We start from the raw sequence: 25337 nt of genomic DNA on the forward strand, positions 1-25337 counted from the left end.
GAAACTTAAAGAAAACTATACCAAGTCAAACCATAATCAAATTCCTTGAAATCAGTGCCAAAAAGAAAATGTTAAAAAGAAGCCAAAGGGAAAAAAACACATTATATTCAAAGGAAGAAACATAAGAATGACAATAGATTTATTATAGGAAACAATGTAAGCCAGAAAATAGTGGAAGTACCAAAAGGAAAAACTTTTCAATCTGTAATTCTATATTAAGTGAAAATCTATTTTTAAAACAAAGTGAGAATCAGAAAGTTTTCAGCTATAAAGGAGCTGAAATAATTCATCATCATTGGACTTGCAACACTAGAATGCTAAAGAAAGCCTTTCAGTAACAAAAAAACAACAACAAATGGAAACCTGGTTCTATATAAAGGAATGACAAGCATGAGAAGTAATAACTATAAGGGTTGTTATAGGTAAATATTAAATTTTTTCTTAATATTTAACATAAAAGTAATAGCAATATATTATGAGTTCTATAATATAGAGAGAGGTAAAATGTATGACAACAATTGTACAAAACGATGGGAGGTAAGAAACACAAGTATATTTTTAAGATTCTTTTGCTTTATGTGGTGTATTATCACTTGAAAGTTAACTATAATAAATTAAAGATATATGAATGCTCTTCAACTTATGATGAAGTTATGTCCCAATAAATCCACTGTAAGTTAAAAATATCATAGGTTGAAAATGCATTTAATACACCTAACCTACCAAACATCATACCTTAGCCTAGCCCACTGATATGGTTTGGCTGTGTCCCCACCCAAATCTCATCTAGAATTTTAATCCCCATAATCCCCAGATGTCGAGGAAGGGACCTGGTAGGACGTGACTGGATCATGGGAGCAGTTTCCCCCATGTTTTCTCATGATAGTGAATGAGTTCTCATGGGATCTGATGGTTTTATAAGGGGCTCTTCTCCCTTCACTCTCTTCTGCCACCATGTAAGATGTGCCTGCTTCCCCTTTTGCCATGATTGTAAGTTTCCTGAGGCCTCCCCAACCATGTAGAACTGTGAGTCCATTAAACCTCTTTTCTTTATAAATTACCCAGTCTTGGGCAGTTCTTTATAGCAGTGTGAAAACAGACTAATACACCCACCTTAAACATGCTCAGAACCCTTACATTTGCCTAGAGTTGGGCAAAATAATCTAACACAAGACCTATTGTATAATAAGTATCTCATAATCTATTAAATCATTGAATATCTCATAATCTATTAAATACTGTACACTGAAAGTGAAAAACAGAATGGTTGTATGGTGGGTACTCAAAGTATGGTTTCTACTGAATTTGTACTGTTTTTGTGTCATCAAAAAATCGTTAGTCAAATCTTCATAAGTTAAGAACCATCTGTATATTAAACACCCTAAAGCAATGACTAAAATAACAAAATAGAGTTATAACTAATAAACTAAAAAAGGAAAAAAAAATCATTAAAATATAATGAATCCATAAAGAAGACAGAAAAAGAGGTAAAAGGGAACACAGAATAGATAAGACAAGTAGAAAACAAATACAAGAATGGCAGATTTAAATCCAACCATATCAATAATTACATTAAAAACAATGAAATGTAATTAATTTACATTTAATTAAACCCAATTAAAAAGTATGGAGATTGTCAAATTGGATAAAAAACCAAGACTCAATCTCCCACCTACAAGAGAACTACTTTAGCTATAAAGACACAAATAGATCAAAACTAAAAGGATTGAAAAAGATTTACTATCATAATACTAATCTAAAGAAAGCCTGATTAGCTATACTAATATTAGAAAAAGTCTACTTCAAAGCAAAGAATATTACTAGGGTTATAGAAGCTCATTTCATATTGATAAAAGGGCCAATTTATTTATAAGACATAACAAAACTAAATATTCATGTACTTAATAAGACAACATCAAAAATGCAGGAAACAAAAACTGATAGAATTGCCAAAAAAAGGCAAATTTACCATCACATTTGGAGAACTTAACACCCCTCTTTTAATATTTAATAAAACAAAGAGATCGAAATCAGCAGTGATATCAAAGACTTGAACAGCACTATCCACCAGTTTATCGTTTGACCTTTATAAAAAACCCTACCTAACAACAGCAAAACACATTATTTTCAAGTGTTTAAGGAACATTTACCAAAATAAATTATATTCTAAGCTATATTTTAAAAGTCTCAATAAACTTTAAAAAATTCAAATCTAATCCTCTTGGAATTAAATTAAAAACTAGTAACAAGATCTCTTTAAAAATCCTCAAAGAGACAAGAATGTTAATGGCAATTTAAAACTACCCCAAATCATCAAAAGGTAAATAAATAAATTGCAATAGATCCATACAATGGCACACAACTCTGCAATAAAAAGAATGAAGTCATGCTACAGGCAACAACATGGATGAGTCTCAAAATTATTAAGCTGAATCAAAGAAGCCAGACCAAAAAAAGAGTATACATGTATGATTTCATTTATATAAAGTTTTATAAAATTCAAACTAATCTATAGAGACCAAAAGCAGATCAGTGGTGCCTGGAAATAGAGAAGGGGGACAGAGAGGGACATTCCAAAGAAAGGATGTTCTAGCTGTAAAACTTTAGATATTAGCCAACAGTAAAGGAAAACATTTGGAGAATCAGAGTCCTTTTCCTTCACATCAAATTCAGTCTCGTTTGTGAGGCTTGCCTTGGGCATCACCTGGGATTGTGCCTTTGGCTCTCTTTGTTCATGGGGATAGCATTAAATGAGGCAGGTATTACACAAGCAAATTGAGGGGTAAAAATGCAGCAAAAGCAAATGTCATCAGTAGCTGGCAGCTCTTCATTTAGCATTATATCTATGGGACAAAGAAGACATTTTTTGAAAGTATTTTCAAAAAAAATACTCTGTAGTTTAAGTATTGCCCTTAAACCACAATAGCTGTAAGAACCCAGGCACATTTTGTCAACTTCTGACTGAGCCACTCTGTGACATTTTCTCGCAAGAATTGTATTGTGTGTCTTTATATTGGATTCATAAAAAACATGGGGGTTGCATACAGGCTTTACTGATAGGAATAGCCAGTTTGAAGAACAAAAAATGAAAGTGCATTTTGAAGGTCCATACAAGGAAGCATTCCTGTGTGTGAAGCCATTTTCCAGTGATGCTCAAGCCCCAAGGCAAGAACAGTGCTAACGTTCTGTAAAGCAAATTGGCCCTGGGATGGGAGGTTAGTTTCTTTGACAGCATTGCAGGAGTAGGTTCCATAGTGACAGATCACAGAATCTAAGATACTGACACTGGAAAACCATGAACTCTTGTAATTGCTGCTGCACAGGCAAAGCAAACTCTTGCCTTGAGGCCTTTTCTGCATGTTCTACATGTTCTTGATCTGATGTTCTGAGGCTTTTCCTCTGTGATCTAACCAGTTGATGTTTGTTTTGTTTCTACATGTGAATCCATCTCTTCAAATCTCTAGCAAGGACAAACATCCTCAAATTATGAGCCTCTGCTCCTGCATTTTGGAGGAGGCATCCCTTTATATTACCACTCTGTCTTGTATTTTTATTATTTAAAAACACGTGGTAGCTCATGCCTGTAATCCCAGCACTTCGGGAGGCTGAGGTGGGTGGATCACCTGAGATCAGGAGTTCGAGACCAGCCTGGCCAACTTGGCTAAACCTGTCTCTACTAAAAACATAAAAATTAGCCAGGCACAGTGGTAGCGCCTGTAATCCCAGCTACTTGGGAGGCTGAGGCAGGAGAATCTCTTAAACCTGGGAGGTGGAGGTTGCAGTGAGGAGACATCACACCACTGCACTCTCCAGCCTGGGTGACAGAGCAAGACTCTGTCTCCAAAAAAAAAAAAAAAAAAAAAAATCTTAAAAGTGCTTTCCTATTTTCTAGACATCACCTTATTTGGGCCTCCCAAGGGTCTTATGAAGTCAGCAGGGCCGGTGTTACTGCTCTCATTTTGCAGATGAGGAACCAGGCTCAAGGAAGTTTAGTGATTTGCCCTCTGTCTCACAATAAGCTACAAGACACCTAATTGTTCAATAAGTACCAATTATTTACTTTATTTCTTGTGTGTACTTTATAAGTGACTGACTATATTTAGAAATGGTCTACACTGATTCTTTTTTTTCTACTTTTGACGCTTCTTATGTCTCCGAGCTGTCATGAGGAGCATATCAACTTCTACAAATGAAGGATGCAATTATATTTAGAGCTAAGTTTTTTTATGTTTAACACAGAATAAGAAAAAAAAATCACAGTCTACTGGTCCTAGTGGTAAGGAAAACACAGCTTGGCAATTGCAAATCATTTGCGGCTATACAAAGGTAAGAGGCCTGGGCACTGGGGGAGCAGGCAGAAGGAAAGTTACTTTCAAATGCTCTAGGAAGATGCCTGGGAAAACCACAAAAGTGATGCAGGGAAAGTGCAGTGGTGAACTTCACAGAATTCCTCAGGACTGAAGCTTTTGATTAATGAGTCAACATAACTCAGAAACTAATTGTAGTTAAACTTCTTTTGTATACTTGTACAAATTTTCTTAAAATAAACATTTTTAAAGTATTAATTGTTTTAATAATTGCTTTTGGTTTAATATTTGGTCAAACGTTACACCTGTCAAAAAGGCCCTTCAATTCAGCATGGGTATCAGAATCTGGAATATATTTGATTGGTGATTTGTTTTGTTAAAAAGCCCACGACAATGCCCCCCTCAACCCCTGATGCAACAAAATGACCTTAACATGTGTTTGCTCTGCCCACTAAGGCTCCCATATTGCCTGTACCTTTTGGAGACAGATGTTTCCTAATCTGTATCTGAAAAGTATACAGCATGTATCATTGTGAAATTTTAACTAACGATTACTAAAATGAGTAAGCTTTTCTTTCTCTAAATTTCATGACCACATTTATTTAACCACACTGTCATATTAGGGTACACTAGAGATTTAAATGGTAGGAAAACAGAACAGGAGATGCAGAAGATTAGAAAGGGCAAGAAGCACTTTGATTTATCAATACATGAGCACCATCCCTGACACCCTATCCCCCAACACCCCTTTAATGAAACGCTGGATTTGGCAATGTGATATAGCACACACTGGCCATAATAACAGCATTTTGTCCATTGCGGGAACACGGAGCTCCTCACCCACCATCCATTGTTTCTTCTGGCAATGCCAGTGGGTGGCTGCTTACTCACACACCCTCTCTCTGGGATGAAGGAAGGCTTATGTCTCTGGGATGGCTCCCTGGACTAGGCAGGCAGCTCTCATCATGGAACAGGTTAGCTGGACTACACAGGGATTCAAATAACTCTGGACTCCTTAGCCCTGTGATCCCATCAGCTGGGCTCCAGTGATTCTCCTCTTAACCAAAAAGAGGGATTATAAGTTTACAGCTCCTAGTCAGAAACAGAAGCTGAGAATGTGTCAAATAAAGGGAGTCATGGGACAAGAGGACCATTCAACATGGACAAAGTGTCACCGGCACTTTTAGAGAGCAGGAGAAGGGCATCCTCGGGCTTGTGGTTGGAGGAACCTGTCTTGAGTCAAGGTAGGCTCCAGATCCAAGGAGAGACCTTGTCAGCCAACTCCAGCAGCAGCTGCAAAGCATGATCAGTCGCCAGGGCCCACCACGACTCACCCTCCTCCAGTGGGCAAGGAGTTCTCTGAGGAGAAGTGATCACAACTATCTGTCTAATATTCTCCCAAATTACTCAGAAAACAGTAAATTAAGTTCACTTGCAGGAAAACAGCTTTCTTCCAAGGCCTCAGGGTATAGTAGAAGAGAAAAATGTAAAATGATGATTACAACTGAGACACCATTAAAGTTCGTTTTTACATTTTCAAACATACGTTGTTAAGTATATTTTAAAAGAAAGTTTCAGAATAGATGAAGCATATTGTCCCACAATATAAATTTTTAATATATACTGAAATTAGTAGAAGCATAGGAAAGTCTGAAAGAGTATGCTAACAAACTGTTTAAAACCTATGACAGGATTATGAAGGACTTTGCTTTTCTAAATTGTAAATTTCTGTACTGTTTGCATTTTTATTTACATGAGCATGCATTTCTTTTGAAATCAGAAGAATCAATTTTTTAAATTAAATGTCAAGCCTTTGAAGAATATTTACCATGACTTTTTTTTAACAAAGCAGGCTATAGAACAATATATAGTATAATACTGGTTTCCAAATATATGTAAATATTTATGGTAAATATACCAAAAGGAGGTCCACTAAAATGCCAAGAAATTAATTTCTGGGGGAATGAATTGTAGGCAACTTTTATTTTTTATTTTTCCACATTTTCCAAAATTTTCTAGAGTGATGACATTTATAATCAGAAAAAAAAAAACCCACAATGAGATAAGCCATAAAATATAAACTTACCAAGGGAAGCTGGGAAAAGACTTATCCAAGTAGGTAATCTTGAGATGCCCAAAATATTAATAGAAATTCACCAAGGGAATGGGAGAACGTTCTCTGAGAGAACAATGTGTGAAAGGACATGAAGCTATAAAAGAGAATGAATGGTGTATTGCTCTGCCCACCAAGGGTCCCATATTGCCTGTACATTTTTGAGACAGATGTTTCTGTCCCCAAAATGCCACATAGTTCAGCATAAGCTTGTGAAGTACAAAGGAGTGAAATTGATGAGAAATTAAGCTATAAATTAAGGAACCAATGAAGGGGAATGTATACTGTGCTAGCGAATCCAGACTTGAAGCTGTAAGCCAGGGAAGACACTGAGGATTTTTAAGTAAGGAAATGACCTGATTTGATTGGCATTTGAAATCACTGGCTTCACCATGGGTGATGGAGTAAAATGAGGCAAAACTGAAATAAGAGAGATCAGGCTTTGCGATGGTTAAGGTAAGAAGTCATGAGGATGAATGTGGATGCAAGAGATCATTAGGAAGTGGAGTCAACAGGACTTGATGACTTGCCAGATGCACAGAGGGCAGGGGTCAGGGCTGAGGATGAGTCCAGCAGGATGCCCAAGTTTCCGATCTGAGTAGTTGTGTACCTCATCATACTGTTTTCCAGAAAATAGGGAGGGAGAGTTCAAGAAGCAGGATGGAATGGGGAGATAAAGAAATATTAATTATGTTTTAGACATGCTGAATAGAAGTGACTGTGAATCATCCAGGCAGAATTATCCAGTTCACAGATACGTAAAAATGATAATATGGATGTGGCAGTCAGAAAAGACAAATGGACAGGAGACAAAGATTTCAGAGCTATGAGTTATAAGTGGTAGTTCATTTACTAAGAATGTAAGTCAACTCATGGGGAGTGTATAAAGGGAAAAGAAAGCCAGCCAAGCATGAATCTCTGAGAAATACCAAGGTGGAGGGTCAATGATGAAAGAGAACTCATTCAAAGATGGATTCAAAGACACTGAGATGTCCCAGCAGGGTGGCTCATGCATGTAATCCCAACACTTTGGGAGGCCAAGGCAGGAGGATGGCTTGAGCCCAGGAATTCTAGACCAGCCTGGGCAACATAAGGAGAACCTGTCTCTACAAAAAATAAAAAGAAATTGGCCAGGTGTGGTGGTCAGCACATCTGTGGTCCCAGCTACTTGGGAGGCTGAGGTGGGAGGATCACTTGAGCCCGGGAGGTAGAGGCTACAGTGAGCTCTGATCACACCATTGCACTCCAGCCTGGGCAACAGAGTGAGACTCCATCTCCAGAAAGAAAAAAAAAAAAGATGCTAAGGGTCAGAAAAACAATGCCCTAAAACTCAAGAGAGGATTATAAAAGGGAGGGAGGGCTCAAAGAACAAGGAGAGCCAGGCCTGAAACCTCTCCCTTAGCTATTAGTAAAAGCACACATCACCTTGTAGAGGGCAGTGTTCCTAGAGGGATGAAAGCTAGGGTGCAAGGAGGTAAGAGGTTGAACAGAAATGAGAAGGCAGAAGCAGGCAGGACAGGTCTAGGAAGGAGACAGGCAGCAGCTAGTGGGACAGAGTGCAAAAGGAGAGGAGTTTCATTTTGTCTGTAAAAAGGAAACACTTGCACAGGCTTGTATTCTGAGAGGGCAGTGACAGAAGGCAGGAACAAGGAATAAAGAAGACAACAGAGGCTGCCAGGTCTGGAGAGATGTGGTCCACAGCACAGCCTGGGAGGGAGATGTCAGCTTTGAACAGGAAGGGAACCACTGATGCTACAGAGGTGGAAAGGAATAGTACAGGAACAACTAATACAGACAATTTTGTGGATTAAAAAGCTAAATTTTAAAGGCAATCCTTTAAAGATGGCCTGTAATTTCTCCCCAGAAAAAAATAGGCAAGTTCTTCAGATTGGAGTCATGGAATTGGGCAAAAGAAGGGAACTTGAAAAGAGAGATGAAATACTAAAGTAGCAAGTAAAACAGAACTGAAGACTTCAAGAAAAGGACCATCGGTTTGAATTGAGCCCCCCAGCAAGGCTGGTCATTGGAGACTTGTGGCCAATTGATTGGCAAAGTGAGATTTTTCCGCACTATGCTCAGCAGCTGCTCCTATATAGATGCAGAGAAGAGAATATTTAGATTTCCCAAACTTGGGATTTGCAAGGCCAAAGGAAGGAAAGGAAGGAAGTGGGGAAGATATCAGTACAGAAGTTGCAGGGATGGCCTATATGTGTTTAGTTATAGAGAAGTTCCGAACACATTGCCCCCAAAAGGTGCCAACTGGCATATTGACAATCTTGAATTAAAGGTACTTGAAAAACAGAAGGTACAAGAAGATCACTCTTCCTCTTCTTAAAAATAGAAGATGAAATTCCCATCTGAAAGGTGTCCTCCCTATACCAGAAAAAAAAAATACTCCTATCATTGAGGATGGGAAGTTGAGGCTGAGGGAAATCTGTACAAACCTTGTTACACTAACCCTTATCTTCCTAGTTACCTCTCTACCCAATTAACTGCTCTGGCCCAAGCCCCTTAGCCTTGTCACATTTTCTCAACTTACTAATCTTTAACCAATTCATTATATAAGCATTCAACTCAAGCTGGGTCTTTGGGCCTTCATTTCCTTATGAAAGCTTCCACACTACATAAAAGTGACACTAAATACATTTGTATGTTTTTCTCCTATCTGACATCAACTTAATTCTCAGGCTAGTCAGAAAAACTCTAAGAGAATAGAGGTAAAGTTGTGCCTCCCCAGCTGGTTAGGGGAGAAAGTGAAGCCCAGGAAATTGTTGATAATTCGGAGATGGTGAGGCGGGAAGGTGGCTATGGAGGTAACAGGGACATGGGCATGGGCCTGCTAGTAGAAAAGGTGGCTGTGAGTGGAAGAAGGGATATCAGAACCTAGAACCATAGAAGACGCTCAGCCCTGAAGACTGAAGGTCACATGAGCTGGGGAAGAGCTTTGCTAAAGTGGGTGGAGTGTCAATGAAGGTCACTGAAGACAATGGGTGGGGACTTAGTGGGGAATAGTGGAAAGGCCTCTAGAGCAGTCTTCAGGAACCCTGGGTTTTAATTTTACCCCTGCCACTTTCTTCCTGTGTGGTCTTGAGCTTTACACCCACCCTGAGTTTTTGTCTCCTCTATGAGAACAGAGATATGGAGGTACTGTAATGTTAAATAATATGCATGAGAATTCCTGCCACTTAGTTGGTCTCCATCAGTATTGACTGGATCTGGAGCCTGGTATGTTAGACATGAGCCTGTGGAGCATAGGAGCCCAGGGATGGGAGGGAAAATGGCCCAACCAGTATGGGACAAGAGACAGGAGAAAGGGGACTGGAGAAGGAGGGGATACACTTTGGCAGACTTCCCAGTTTTGCTTAGAACCGACCTTACTTACATGCAGGTGGAGGAAGGCAAAGAGGAGTTACCATGAAAGATATTTTGATCATCCTGGGTTAAAAAGATAGACAGCTTTGTTTCACTTGATTTATGAAGACTGTTTTTAAAATCCAGCCAACTTTGTTCTTAGGATACCTGTGTCCTTGAACTCATGCCGTTTTGGCTGTTCCAGGCACTCTTTCCATCAATTATCTGTCTAGCCAGCATATTCCATTCCTCTGTCTCCACTGGCAACTTCTTCTTAGCCTCCAAACACCCTGCAGTATCTCCTTCTTTAAGAGATTCTCCCCAGCCTGCCTTCCAGCCCTGAGAGCTCTATTGGTCTCTCTCCACTTCCTTACTAATCACACTCTGGCCCCAAACAGAGCTGGACAGAATTTAAGATTCTTTTTGGTAGAACAGGGAGCCTGGAGATGCTACAAACGGATCCAAGCCAGGCCTGGCAGGGGCAGAATCAAACTGGCAGAAAACAGAATGGAAGGTGGTTGCGGAGTAGAGGCAGGAGCATGAAAACAGAAGGAATAACCATCTTTCACCCAATTCTAATTTAAGTCATCTCTCTGTATTGTATAAGCTTTGGACTGTCTTGGATCCTATGGGGGACAAAAAAAATGGTATGTATATAGATAAATACATCACCACTTGTACAATAATAGTAATAGTATAATACTAGCTAACACATGTATAGCATTTGCTAAGTGTCACAATTTGCTCTATGGTTGTTATGTATACTAACTTATTTAGAGCTCACAACAATCCTAGGAGGTAGGTATAATTATTATCCCCATTTTACAAATAAGGGGACTGAGGGTCACCAAAATTAAATAACTTGTTGAAGGTCACGTATTTTGTAAGCACTTACAGAGCATTTATACTTAGACTTTTTCTCATGTCACTCTCATAATGACCCTGGGAGGCCCAGATGGCATGTATGATTATGCTCATTACCACTAACAAATAAGGAAACTGAGTCCAGGAGATGAAGTGATTGCCTGAGTTCACAGAGTCAGGAAATTGCAGAGTCAAGGGCCTAGGTTCTGTACTACAAATCCCTGCGACTGGGGAGAGATGAGTGAGAGAAAATGGCATCTGAGGCTGCTATGGGCAAACAGCAGGGCACAAAGCCAGGCTGGCTACTAGGTGAGCTGCTAGGGACAGCTGAGCACACATTCAGCCAAGTCAACTTCAATGTTCGGGGGTTCTCTGGTAGCACACAAACCATGCACTGCTGGTTTTATACGGTTAGTGTAGGATTTCTGGAGTGTTCCCATTCTTTCAGGTAGTCACAAGTCCTCCAGTGAATGTGACAATCCCAACAGGGATCCTGGGTCTGGGTCCTAATAGCACCACTGTACCAAATCCCATGGCCTCAATGACTTTGTTTCCATTTTTATTCTTCAGAACCCTGTTGCTTGAGACTTATCTCCCACCGCTTCTCAAAGCCCTCACCTCCCTCAATTTGGCTCTGCACCCTCCTGATCCTCCTACCTCATGTTTCTTTGTCTCCCTCCCGGGGTTCTCTATGCCCCAACTCCACCCCTTGTCGTGGCGCTCCTCAAGGCCTCATTTCTTTCGACTCTGTATACTCTTCCCAGATGGTCTCAGCTCTCTCCATGATGTCCAACATTTAGTTATTTTTGAAGTACTCTTTAAATCAATTATTGTACGGTAAAAAATATATTAAAGGCTAGAACTGAAATTCTTCTTAAGAATGAAACTGTAGGCTGGGCGCAGTGGCTCTCGCCTGTAATCCCAGAACTTTGGGAGGCTGAGGCAGGCGAATCATGAGGTCAGGAGTTCAAGACCAGCCTGGCCAACATGGTGAACCCTGGTCTCTAATAAAAATACAAAAAATTAGCTGGGCATAGTGGCAGGCGCCTGTAATCCCAGCTACTCAGGATGCTGAGGCAAGCGAATCGCTTGAACCTGGGAGGCAGAGGTTGCCTTGAGCCGAGATGGCACCACTGCACTCTAACCCCGGGCAACAGAGTGAGACTCTGCAAAAAAAAAAAAAAAAAAAAAAAAAGGTCTTACTTTAGGAAGATACTTTGTTGGGACATTTGGGTAGAAAAGATAAGACTCGGCGTGGGGAGAGGGAACCCAACCCTGGAAAGAATGAGTAGAATATAAAGAAGGCTAAATTGATTTTCTTAAGAAAATGGAAGGAATTTGGAAAATAAGGGTGAAGAAGAAGTGTCCACTTGAGGAAAAGTAGAGATGAGTGGCATAAACTTAGGCTGAGTTGGTAGAAATGGCTGAGGGACTCTTTAAGAAGGATGCCCCTAGGTCAATGTTAGGTTATTTGCACATCTGCAATGTAAAGCCCCACAATCTCTCCTGAATTTTAATAAATTCTAGTATTAGCCAAGGATTTTCATGAGCCTTTTTATGATTTCTTCTTCACAAAATAAGCAAAATTCTGATTCAGTACCTGGATAAATGAGATACAAAATAGGAGCAGGGCCTATGAGTTTTAGACAATCCACAAACTAATTGGGTGAGAGGCTCCTAAATTCTTAGATATCTTGCGGAAGGTATTAGACTTAGGATGAGTGAGGGAATAGGGATTTTAAACCCATCTTATATAGGGACTTAAGAAACATGGATACCTCACACTAATATAATTATAAAGTTATTAAAGTTGCTCATGATAAACATTTTGAATAACACTAAAAAGTAAAAAGAAGGAATACAAATAAACTGTAGTCTGCCTCCCAAATACAACTAGTTTAACATTTTCGTGAATAACTCTCCAATTTCTTTCCTGGTAAAGCTTTTCATATAACTTAATAGTATTTTATATACTCCAGTGTCATTCCCATATTCTAGACCCATCTTTTCAAATTCCTGTCTATTGAACATCAAGCTTGACATGTCCTAAATTGAGTTCAACATCTTTACTCCCCCTACCCCCACCTCACTGCCTTTCCTCTTTCAGGTAATGATGAAACCATCCACTGACTCATCAAGCCTTAGAGCCTTTTTTTAACTCTTCCTTCCATTTCTCCCCACACACAGCCAACTAGTCACCAGGTTCACTGAGGTAAGCCTCCATGGAATCATTCAAAGATGGAGTTCCTCTGATTCACTGTGTTCATGTACCTACCACCATTACTGGCCTGTTCATTCACATCCTCATCTCCTCATGACTGGACTCCCAGATAAGCCTCCTAGAGGGCATCCTTACCTTCTCTCCGTATTCTTCCCAGCCAATCCAATGCATCATTGTTTGACTGATAGTCCCCAAGGAGAGCTTTATCAAATCACTCCACTGCTAGAGAATTTCAAATCACTCCAGTGCCCACCAATGTAAGCATCAACTTCTCACCCTGGCACTCGGAACTCTCATAAATGCCATTATTTTTTCCATCATGTTGGGTTACTTAATTTCTCCCCCAAATGCATTTCACGATGCTCCCTCCTAACCTCTGTCTCGTGTTGTTTCCTCTGCCTAGACTTCCCCTCTCTTGATAGTTTACCCATCTGTCACGGGCTGGATTTTGTTCCTAATCCTCAGTATGTCAGAATGTGATTGTATTTGGAAACAGGGCCTTTAAAGAGGTAATTAAGTTAAAATGAGATCATTAGGGTGGGCTCTAATCTAAGATAGCTGGAGTCCTTTGAAGAAAAGGAGATTACAACACAGACACACAGAGTAAAGGATGGGCACGTGAGGACACAACCAGAAGGCAGCTCTCTGTGACCCAAGGAGAGAGGCCTCAGGAGAACCCTACCCTGCCTATACCTTGATCTCAGACTTCCATTGTCCAGGGCTGTGAGGAAAATAAATTTCCGTTCCTCAGTCACCTAGTCTGTGGTACTTTGCTGTGGCAACCAAAACAAACTAATGTACCATCTTCAAGGCCAATCTCTGTTTCCACCTTCTTCATGTGACATTTCTGTTCTCCCTCCCTGGGACCTGCATGACACTCTGTTATGGCTTACTTGCCTGTCTAGTCTCCCGGGTGAGGCATGAATCCTGCCTCGTTCTTCAGGACAGACGATGTTTTACTCATCTCTATCATCATCATTGCACCTAACTCAGAGCCTTGCATGTGGTAGGTGTTCAAAAAGCAGTTATTGGATTGTATTTAAAAAATCTGTGGCAGAATAATTCACTTAAATATTACTGTAAAAAAAGTAGAAAATGGATCATTGTAAGCAGTAATTTGTTTTGTTTTTGGTATTCTCCAGGTACCAGGCATTTTCCTCTGATACTGAATATCCAAGAAAAGAAAGTTGTTAGGCAAACCAAAATAAATATCTAGTCTTTTAAAAGTTTAAATACGTAAGTACCTCCCTTTTTACATGGTAACATGCTTTAAATCCACAACTAGTCAGTATGGCACAATGAAACAAACATTGGTTTATGAGTCAGACTAATCTGGTTCCATGCTTGGCTCCACCATTTACTTCCTGATTATTTCACCTCTCCAAGTCTGCTTCCTTATCTGTAAAATGGAAATGTCCATAACTACTTTATAGGATTGGCATGAGGACTGAATTACAAATAAGATTAGAGAGGCTGGATTGGAATCCCAGCTTTTGACCATTTATCAGCTGAGTAACCTCTGACAAGTTATTTAATCCTTCTAAGCCTTCATTTCCTCAATTATAGAAGGAGGATGATGGCAATAATATTACCAAGCTAATAAGCCTGCTGAGAGAATTACTTGGGTATCTGAAACAGTAAATGTTCAATATATGTTAAGTGATACAATGTCAGCATTAAAGTGACTAATACGGAGCCTACCACATAGATAATATACAATAAATCATTTTTATTATTACCTACACTAGGATGATTTACATTAAAAATGTAACTATGGTCATGAATGAAAAGTAGTTTTTTCCTTATACTCAGTCAATTGTACATTTTCTAAGGGAGAAGTTCAGTATTTGAAGCAATTCAATCTTCTCCCGAGTGAAAATAGTTTTGAGCAACAGCACTGACAAAGCAATATGTAGTCTCATCACTTTCGGTCCACTCTATTGTTGCCTTTGGTGCCTGGGGTTACCCCTCATTGCATGCAGCCAGAACTCTACTTTACAGAGTCATTTCATGCAAAGGTAGACAAGAAGATAAAGCTGTTAGTGAAGCTAGTTCAGCTCCATGACAGGTGCCTTCTGAGGGAGTCCAAAATGGGCTGCTTCCCCACCCCAAAACACATGTATATGGCTGGGTCCTTCCACGTGAAATAACAAGAGTAATTAGCCAGAAGAATGCAGGGGAAGAATGCCGGGAGTGAGGGGGTGGGAGGGCGGTTCCAAACCAGGGAATAATAAAGAATATTTTTAAATTGTATTTAATTTTATAAAATTTTATATCCCCCCTTCTAGAATGGAAGGGAAAGGTATAAATGGGCTATAATTTTTTTCAGAAGTAGTATTTACATATATATATAGTATTAGCATGGAACTGTAAACCCTTTTCTTAAATCTTTACTATTTTGAAAATTCAACTGTGTCAAGCACATAATAAAAGCCTAGTAAATATTCCTTGATTTTCAATTTATCAATAAATTCCTATCTATTTCAATGACTTCAGGAAAAATAAAACCTTATATAATATTATATTGGTGATTCTCAAAGAATCACCAGAGTGGAGAAGCAGATGCTCATTACAATTACTTAGTTAAAAAATAATAATAAATCTTGAGAAATAATTTTATTAAGTAAAAAACCACATTCATTCTGTACCTACCATATGCCAAGTAGGTTCTCAAAAAATAAAGATAAATTAGATTCTCTATCCTTTCAAGGTTGAATAGATAAATCCTCCCCCAATCCAATGGACTCTTAATGCAAAGAGAATTAACTCTAGAAGGGCTCTGCTCCCTTTCTTCCATTTTCTCCCATGAAACAATGGAGCAGAGTGGAAAGAAAGGTGAAGTCAGGCTTCTGGGCATCTCTGTCGTGCTACATCTTCTCTTTTCCCAACTAGGGGTAGAAGGAGTGTCTTCTCAACTTTGTGGAGATTTTTGGAGTAAAACCTCAGAATCAAAGAATGCTGGAGCCAGAGGTCATCGTAGAGGTCTCCTTGCCTCATAGTTCTCAACCCCAGTTTCTAAATGAGTGTGAGGGTCAATATATTCCTGCAGTTTTATATCTAGTTGAAAACCACTGATAGAGTCTATGGTTTTCCTTTTACAGGCAAGAAAGCAGGTTCACAGGAACACGGAAAGCTTGCCTAAAATCACAGTGGAAACTCGAATCCAGGTCTCCTTACTTCAAATACCAAACTTTCTTTAACCCTGGGATCCCAAGATGAGCTCTAGGAAGTCTGGTGACCCTTCCTAAAATTGTATGTAAAATTTGGATATGGGCCGGGTGCAGTGGCTCACACCTGTAATCCCAGCGCTTTGGGAGGCCAAGGCGGGTAGATCATGAGGTCAGGAGTTTGAGACCAGCCTGACCAACATGGTGAAACCCCGTCTCTACTAAAAATACAAAAATTAGCTGGGCATGGTGGCAGGCGCCTATAATCCCAGCTACTCGGGAGGCTGAAAAAGGAGAATCATTTGAACCCGGCAGGCGGAGGTGGCAGTGCACCAAGATCGTGCCATTGCACTGCAGCCTGGGCGACGCGGCAAGACTGCGTCACAAAAAAAAAAAAAAAAAAAAAAAAAAAAAAAAAAAAAAAAAAAAAAAGAAGATATGCATGCCTGTGTACATTTAAATGGGATGAGGATCCATGGCTTTTGATAAATTCTCAAAAAAATTAAAATCGGCCAGGTGCAGTGGCTCACGCCTGTAATCCCAGCACTTTGTGAGGCTGAGGCGGGTGGATCACAAAGTCAGGAGATCGAGACTAACCTGGCTAACACGGTGAAACCCCATCTCTACTAAAAATACAAAAAAATTAGCCAGGTGGGGTGGCGGGTGCCTGTAGTCCCAGCTACTCCGGAGTATGAGGCAGGAGAATGGTGTGAACCTGGGAGGCGGAGCTTGCTGTGAGCCGAGATTGCGCCACTGCACTCCAGCCTGGGCGACAGAGCGAGACTCCGTCTCAAATAAATAAATAAATAAATAAATAAATAAAAATACCATAAATTCAAATTTGCATTAGTTATTTCCCAGGCAATTATAAGAAGTGCCTGGGTATAGTGAGCAGGATCGGCCATGTGTGACTGAGGGTAAGAACCCCACATAAACGTGGTATGGGAGATGTGGTATGAGCCCCATAACATGGAGAAATGTGGTATGAGCCCCACTCTATAAGAACTCCCCAGTTTCCTCCCAAATTTTTGCCTGAAATTGCTTTGTGAGTTAATGGATTTCGTACTATTCAAATGCAGATGTCCCTGGAAAAACAACAAAAGTCACTGTCACACACAATAAAGTTGAAGTCACCATATTGCCTTCAAAAAGCTATGGAGTAGCTGCAAGTAGATTTGAAGGATGGGCAAGGGACAGAGGCACGACGGGGACCCGATGCACTGAGGGATGGGAGAACTCCACGGAGGAAGTGGCACAAAAATGGAGGCAGGTGGGCCTCAAAAACCCAAAGCACCATCCGGTTGCCGCCATGATAGAACAGCAGAAGCGTAGGGGCCCACAGTTACCGCTGGTTCCAGTCAGGTGGCAGCGGCATGTGTTGCTGTTGGGAGTGGTGGGATCCGGCCCTGGAGCCGGGCAGCAGCGGGCGACACCAGTAGCTTTGCTGCAAGCAGGACCTCCAAGGTGTTCCTCCCTTCAAGCCCCAATCATGCTGCTCTCTGGACATGAAGGGGAAGTATACTGCTGCCAAGTTCCACCCCCAACGGATCCACCTTAGCATCTGCAGGATTTGACTGACTGATACTGTTGTGGAATGTCTATGGTGACTGTGATAACTCTGCCATACTGAAGGGACACAGTAGAGCAGTGATGGAACTGCATTACAACACAGATGGCAGTATGCTCTTCTCAGCATCCACAGATAAAACTGTGGCTGTGTAGGATAGTGAAACAGGCAAGAGGGTTAAAAGGCTAAAGGGACATACTTCCTTTGTGAATTCCTGTTATCTAGCCAGCTTGTTTGCACTAGCAGTGACGATGGCACAGTTAAGCTTTGGGACTCTGGAAGAAAGCAGCCATCCAAACGTTTCAGAACATGTACCAGGTGTTAGCTGTGACCTTCAATGACACAGGTGATCAGATTATTTCTGGTGGAATAGACAATGCTATCAAGGTCTGGGACCTGTGCCAAAACAAACTAACCTACACCATGACAGGTCATGCAGATTCAGTGACTGGCCTGAGCTTAAGTTCTGAAGGCTCTTATCTCTTGTCCAATGCAATGGACAATACAGTTCGTGTCTGGGATGTCTGGCCATTTGCCCCCGAAGGGAGGTGTGTAAACATAGTTCAAGGAGGATGTGCACAACTTTGAAAAGAACCTTCTAAGATGTTCTTGGTCACCTGATGGAAGCAAAATAGCACCTGGCACAGCCGACAGGTTTGTGTATATGTGGGATACCACGAGCAGGAGAATACTGTATAAGCTGCCCAGCCATGCTGGCTCCATCAATGAAGTTGCTTTCCACCCTGACTAGCCCTTCATTATCTCAGCATCAAGTGACAAGAGACTGTTGGGGATATGGAATGGAAGACTACAAGACTACTTGTCTTTGAGACCTCAGACTGCATAAGTGACGTCAAATATTTGTTGCCCAGCCTAGCACCCTCCCTTCAGATGACCATTACTGGCAAGAAAGAGAGGAGGTGGTGGCCATATTCCAAAAACCACTGCTATCCCATTTCACTAGGATGACTAAGGCAAGCTCCCCGTGGCCTCTAAAATCCACCTGCCTGATTTCAGGGACTGTTTGTTTTGTTTTGTTTTTGTTTTGTTTTTTGAGACGGAGTCTCACTCTGTCGCCCAGGCTGGAGTGCAGTGGTGCAATCTTGGCTCACTGCAAGCTCCGCCTCCCGGGTTCACGCCATTCTCCTGCCTCAGCCTCCTGAGTAGCTGGGACTACAGATGCCCGCCACCACGCCCAGCTAATTTTTTGTATTTTTAGTAGAGACGGGGTTTCACCGTGTTAGCCAGGATGGTCTCGATCTTCTGACCTTGTGATCCGCCCGCCTCAGCCTCCCAAAGTGCTGGGATTACAGGCGTGAGCCACCGTGCCCGGCCTTCAGGGACGTTGTATTTTATTTTTTCCTTTTCTTTTTTCCTGTTTTGTAATGCCTGCCCAATCGGACAAATTTGCTGGTTGGGATTTTTGTTTTTATTCAGTAACTGGCTTGTATGATATTTTCTTTCTGTATTTCTCTAAGTGATTTTGTATTAAAAGCCTTAAAAATAAAAAAGCAAACAAACCCAAAGCACCTCTGTTTTCTGTTGATGACAGTCCTGAAGGGTAAAAATCCAAACTCACTGCAACAGATCAGAAGCCTCATGAGCTGACAATTCGGCTGAGACCACTCTAAGCCCTGTGACGTTCTCCACCAAATAGTTGAGTAGGTAAATAAATAAATATTGTGGCAGCCAGAGAAACACCATGTTTCCCTGAAGAATTCCACTTGCAGACTTAAGGAAGAGTTCAACAACTAGCATCTGGTAAGTTAGCTAGAAGCTGCCATATCCTCTAAAAGTGAAAGCTCACTGACAGATGCCCCTCATTGGCAGCCCAAGCCCAGTCTTCCTGGTGCCTTTTTAGACCCCTGTGTTGGTGGCTCCATGGCTCCTGATGGGAGGCTGGGCTGCTATGAGAACAAGAGGGTCAGTGGCAGCGACCACATTGGCTAAATATCAGCCCCTCCAGCTCTTCTCGACCTCAGACACACTGATATATAGGGGTAGCTAACCAGCTTTAAAGAAGAGACCTAAAAAAGGACTTGGTAGGTATGTGGGTCCCTGATTTCCCATTGATACTTTGAGTATAGGCTGGAACATTCAGGGTGTCAGGGAAGGGCTCACCCACTCCTTAATGAGTAAAGAAGCATGGCATTCTCTGCTGGGAGAATTTTATTTTGCTGAATACTGTAGATCCTGCTAACTACCTACCATTCTGATGGCTGTTCACACAGCTAAAGAGCTCCTCCTGCTGAATTCTCATCAAGAAACTGGCTGCAGAAAGCAGCTCCTCCTTATAAGCTCTGCATGTAGCCCTCTGTCAGCTACATAATGTTTCTAATTCCTACCCAAGAACAAACCACTAAAAATTAATTATTACTTGAAGGGAACAAAGAGAGAAAATACCAAGTGTTTAGTTCCTAAAATTATTTTGAGTAAAATTGGAGATAAGAAGGCTAGCCTTGAGCAATATCTTTGTCCCCAAATGTATAATGTATTAGAGTTCTCTAGAGAACCAGAACTAATAGGAGGTAAATATAAAGAGATCATTACAAGGAATTTGTTCATATGATTATGGAGGCTTAAAAGTCCCATAATTGGTAGTCTGCAAGCTGGAGACCCAGGAAAGTTGGTGGTGTTGTTCCAGTACGAGTCTGAAGGCCTGAGGACCAGGAAAGCCAATGGTATATGTCACTGTCTGAGGGCAGAAGGCCAATGTCCCAGCTCAATCAATTGGTCAAAGAGAGTGAATTCTGCCTTCCTCCATCTTTTGTTCTATTCAGATCCTCAACTGATTGGATGATGACCACTCACATCAGGAAGGGCAATCCGCTTCACACAGTCCTCTGGTACAAATGCTGATCTCATTGGAAACACCCTTACGGACACATCCAGAAATAACATTGAAACAAACATCTGGGCACCCTGTGGCCCTGTCAAGTTGACATATAAAATTAATCATTGCATACAATTTGTTGCACTTTTTTGGTTACACAGAGTGTTAATAATACTGGATAAGAACTTAGAATTAATGCTGTCATTTAAAGATGGGGAAACTGAGGTCCCCAGAGAGGTTAAGGAGCTTGACTGAGACTCCCACTGACAGTTGGATAGACATGGAAGTAAAACCCAGATGAACTATGCTATTTTCTTTCCTACTGACCACTGGACGGTAATTGCTCTTATTACCTGAATGATTCATAACCCATTTCCAGTGTATGTAACATTTATAACTAATTAGTTAAAACTAGGAGGAGTTTCACTTCCAGACATTGATTTTTTGTGTGATTTTTAGACCCTCTTCTTCCCATTGTCTTATTACACCCTCACTCCCTCATCTAGGAAACACCCTGGTTAACTCACTGGCCATCTTGATAATGGTTCTGTTGCCCTGAGAGTGAAATCAGGGCTGAGCTTCTTAAGAAGAAAAGTGCTGAGTCAATTTCCACCCAACTGACAGATTTTGTGGCAGGGCCTTGTGACCAGGGTCCCTGCCCCTCTTAGACGTTGACAGCAGTGAATTGAGGCATCCGACATTCAGATCTTCCAGGCTTTTCTTTCTCTCCAGAGGAGAAGCCTTTTCTAAACACTTGCCAGGTGCTTACAATGAGCCTTACATGTCTTTCCCTAGAAGCAAAATGTTTAAGGTCCACAAGTGAATAAAATACCCACACTGGCTTCTGAAAGAAACTGCCCGATGACAGAAGGACCTTTACATCCAGAGGTGTTAGCAAAGTTGTGTGGGGCCACATGGGTAGATGGGAACTGCTCTAGCTTAAAAGGCATTAGATGCCCTGGACTCTCTCCATGGCTAGCAAAACCCAGCTCAGAGAGTATTCTCTGCCTCCAGTATTCCCCTGGGACTTTCCAGGACCTATCTCAGTCCTTTGGCCTACGGTTTTATCCCCTTGTCTTGTCTACTCTATGACTTCACGCTGACTACCTCTGATTACCTAGAAAGGCCCCTATCTACTCTCAGTGGCCACTTGCCACTAACTACTGACCTGGGAATAAGTAATCAATCATGTCACCATCCTCATTCCCTTTTTTAAAATGCCGTTTGATGGCCGGATGTGGTGGCTCGCGCCTGTAATCCCAGCATTTTGGAAGGCCGAGGAGGGTGGATTGCTTGAGGTCAGGAGTTTGAGACCAGCCTGGCCAACATGGCGAAACCCTGTCTCCAAAAAAAGTACAAAAATTAGCTGGTTGTGGTGGTGAGTTGGTGAGTGCCTGTAGTCCCCGCTACTCAGGAGGCTGAGGCACAAGAATTGCTTGAGCCTGGGAGGCAGAGGTTGCAGTGAGCTCAGATTACACCATGGCATTCCAGCCTAGGCAACAAAGCAAGACTCTGTCTCAAAAAAAAAAAAAAAAAAATGCCATTTGAATTATGCAGAAGGGCAAGGCTTCAAAATTCTGTTATGAAACTCTGCTGTCCCTCTGTCTGTCACACATCCCCCACCAGAGGGACTTAAGGGTGTGTTTGCTCATAGTATGTGGTTTAATAACAGCTTCTGATGAATACAGATACAAAGAAAATTGACAAGTTTACGTGTGAATCCACTGGGTATCAAATGCTCACCTTGTTCCTAGAGATTTTTCTTGGCATAATGCCAAGAAATACAAAACCCAGTCCTGTCTGCAGTTGAAATGCATTTAGAAGGTGTGCGTGATAAGATTTCTCATTAAAGAACACCCTTGGCTGATATACACAGCCTCAAATATATTTTACTCCCAGAAATCACTTGGTCAGATTGAATAATTACAAAGATACTAGAGAAATCTGTGATTTGTTAAAATAAGTTTACAAAATGGAATCCACCAATAGGCTAGGCATTTTTGTCACTGATTTCAAAAGAAATTTTCAGAAACTGACTATCCAGAGAAGACAGTTAGTTATGTACTTAGAGATTAGAGGCCATGTAGTGTTTTAACTCTCTGGAGGGTGTAGGGGAAATGAAGAGCCCTCGAAATAAACACTTTGAACAGCAGAGTACATTCACATTGGACTCTTTCTTGCGATTGGCTTCTTAAAGCAGAAAATGCTATACAAATATGAAGAACTGTCTTCAGAGAAGACATATTTCACATTCCTGCCCTTTAATGGTCCTAATGATATAAAATTGGATAAAGTACATATTGCCACTAAATGAAAAGTATAAATCTCTTTCCCTCTTGCTATCCCAATTTCCCTCAAGGAAATTCTTTCAAGCACTCTGCTTTATATTTAATGCTAATTTCTCCATTGCCAAAGGACCACTGGGGAGAAATTTGTGTTTAAAATGTAGTCATATGGATTAGGATTCTTCAGGAAAGCAATGATTCAATGACATTTATAGAAGAGAGAAACCAATATAGACTATTCTTACTCTTACAACGGATGTTCCTGCAAGGGGTGACACAGGTCAAAATGATATAAATGGGAACTGATTTCAGTGTGTGTGTGTGCGTGCACGCGTGTGTGTGTGTGTGTGTGTGAAGTTTCTAACTATGAGCCAGTGCTCAGAGTTGACAGAAATAGTCTTAGGCAACATATTTAATCAACTATAAATTCTTATCCTTGTGTAGCTCACACAAAGGTAGACATAACATAATTGGGTAAAAGCCCACTCACCCCCAAAAAGCAGTGTATGTAATTCCTGGATCAATTGAACAATTCGTTTCTCAGATGTATTCAACTGAAAAATTTGTCTTTGGATATTTATACCAAAACATACTAAAAACCAAGAGTCAAAACATCGTATTAGTTAACAGGAAATTGTTCTGCTATGTGCAGCAAAAAGGAATTGAAAACATTTCAAAATCAATCACACCAAATAAATTTGGCCATATATGAGTCCAACATATCATGACAAACTCCTCTTGTGGTCTTGCACTTTGCTTTCCATTTGTTCCAATAGGACTCAATGTTTGGGTTGTGCACACCAAGTAATGACATGAGACGGAAGTTGGGAGCATTATGGTTAACTGGAGCATGTTGGAAACCAAGGAGAGGCTGAATGTCATTATATGTAACCCATGAATTGTAGGGAACGGTAGGACCAGGCTGAACTGTGCACTGCAAAACAGGTGGCAAAATTTGGATACAATTGTCACCAGCAATTTCCAAACAACAAATAGCTGATTGATGGGTAGTATCTATCATACCAAAACCCATATTTGCCCTTTCTGGAGCACGGCCAGGATGACACTTCATTTTGTGGCTTAAACAGGACTTGGCAATTTGCAAGTAATGACCTGTACCTCCAAGCTGTATTGGATGTAGTTCAAAGTATTCTTGGACAAGTATACTTTGCAACAGAAATTGTAGGTATCAATCACAGTAGTAGCTGGAATGCCAGTAACTGCAGTTGCTGCTTTCTCTATGACTTCATAAAGCCATAAGAATAGGTAAAGCCACATTTTCAGGGAAATGTTGCACTTAGCAAAAAAAAAAAAAAATTTCTTAGGAAGGGAAATCCATGACGATTGGCCCTGCAGACCCCATAGGGACAAATTGTTCAATTGATCTTAATTCCTCTCTTCATCCCAGTTTGGAGAAGAGATTCAGCTGGTCAGAAAACACAGTGTGCTTGGCCCCAAGAGAAACAGGAAGCTGGGAAGCCTTCCGAGCCCAGAGAAAAGCCAGTCTCAGGATGAGTAGCCTTGGGCAGTAGAGGGAAAAAGGGCCTCTTTGGGAATATGATTGATCAGGGCACTGTACTAAAAATGAACTTTGAACAGAAACAGAAAGAAGACTGTATTAGTCCATTTTCACCCTGCTATAAAGAACTACCTGAAACTGGGTAATTTATTAAAAAATGAGGTTTCATTGACTCACAGTTCTGCATGGCTGAGGAGGCTGCAGGAAACGTACAATCATGGCCGAAGGCGAAGGGAAAGCAAGCACATCTTACCATGGCAGAGCAGAGAAAAAGAGAGCAAGCGGGGGAAACACCATATACTTTCAAACCGTCTGATCTCATAAGGACTCGATCACGAGACAGCCCTAGAGGGATGGTGCTGACCATTAGAAACCACTCCCATGATCCAATCGCCTCCCATCACGCTCCACCTTCAACATGTGGGGACTACAATTCCATATGAGATATGGGTGGGGACAAAGAGCCAAACCATGTTAAAGACCAAATAGAAATACCCAGATAGTCCATACGGCAAGAACAGCTCAAGAAGGGAAATCCAAAGAGAACAAGAACAAAAACTGTTCTCTCAGTCATTCCTGACTAAATTTCTTGCCAGTTCCTTCCTGAGGAGGGTCCAAACATCACTGTTGAATATAATTAGGCTTAAAATCACCGCATAACATTGCATATGGTTTCCATTATATAGATTGGGCTCAAGCATTCCAACTCATTATTTTGCCATTTTCCTAAGATCTTCAGCATAATAATCCCTGTAGATAAAGATATTGAGACTAAACGAGCTTTATTTGTCATTTGTTGCACTCAAGAGTCTGAGTGTGAGGGAGAGCTTATCAGGGAAATATTCCTTTAAAAATGTTGCTTTTGGGAACTTATTTATGTCTTAGGATACTATTAGATACAAGTGGATAATATGAAGATTTCTTAAGTGTAAAAAAATCAATTTAAGAGTAAATTACAATAATAAATCATATAAAAATATTTCATACGATTAGCATCAAAGTGTTCATAGAAAATCATCCCTCGCCTTATTTCTACTGGAAAAGAAATTACAGCTGAAAGAACATCTTCATCAGTCATGGAGGCAAGAAGTGATTCTTTAACAAGATTTT

The 25337-nt window shown here is 40.8% G+C and overlaps 1 protein-coding gene and 1 pseudogene across 2 annotated transcripts in view; one reads left to right on the plus strand and one right to left on the minus strand.

Annotated features, from left to right (window-relative positions):
- Nucleotides 1–25337, minus strand: part of LOC116463592 (voltage-gated potassium channel subunit beta-1) — a 494818-nt gene that overhangs the window by 350006 nt on the left and 119475 nt on the right. The window lies entirely within an intron of this gene.
- Nucleotides 17333–18437, plus strand: LOC116463596 (U5 small nuclear ribonucleoprotein 40 kDa protein-like; annotated as a pseudogene).

This window comes from Hylobates moloch, unplaced genomic scaffold (assembly GCF_009828535.3).
Source record: "Hylobates moloch isolate HMO894 unplaced genomic scaffold, HMol_V3 SCAFFOLD_43, whole genome shotgun sequence".
In the NCBI taxonomy this organism is placed as follows: Eukaryota; Metazoa; Chordata; class Mammalia; order Primates; family Hylobatidae; genus Hylobates; species Hylobates moloch.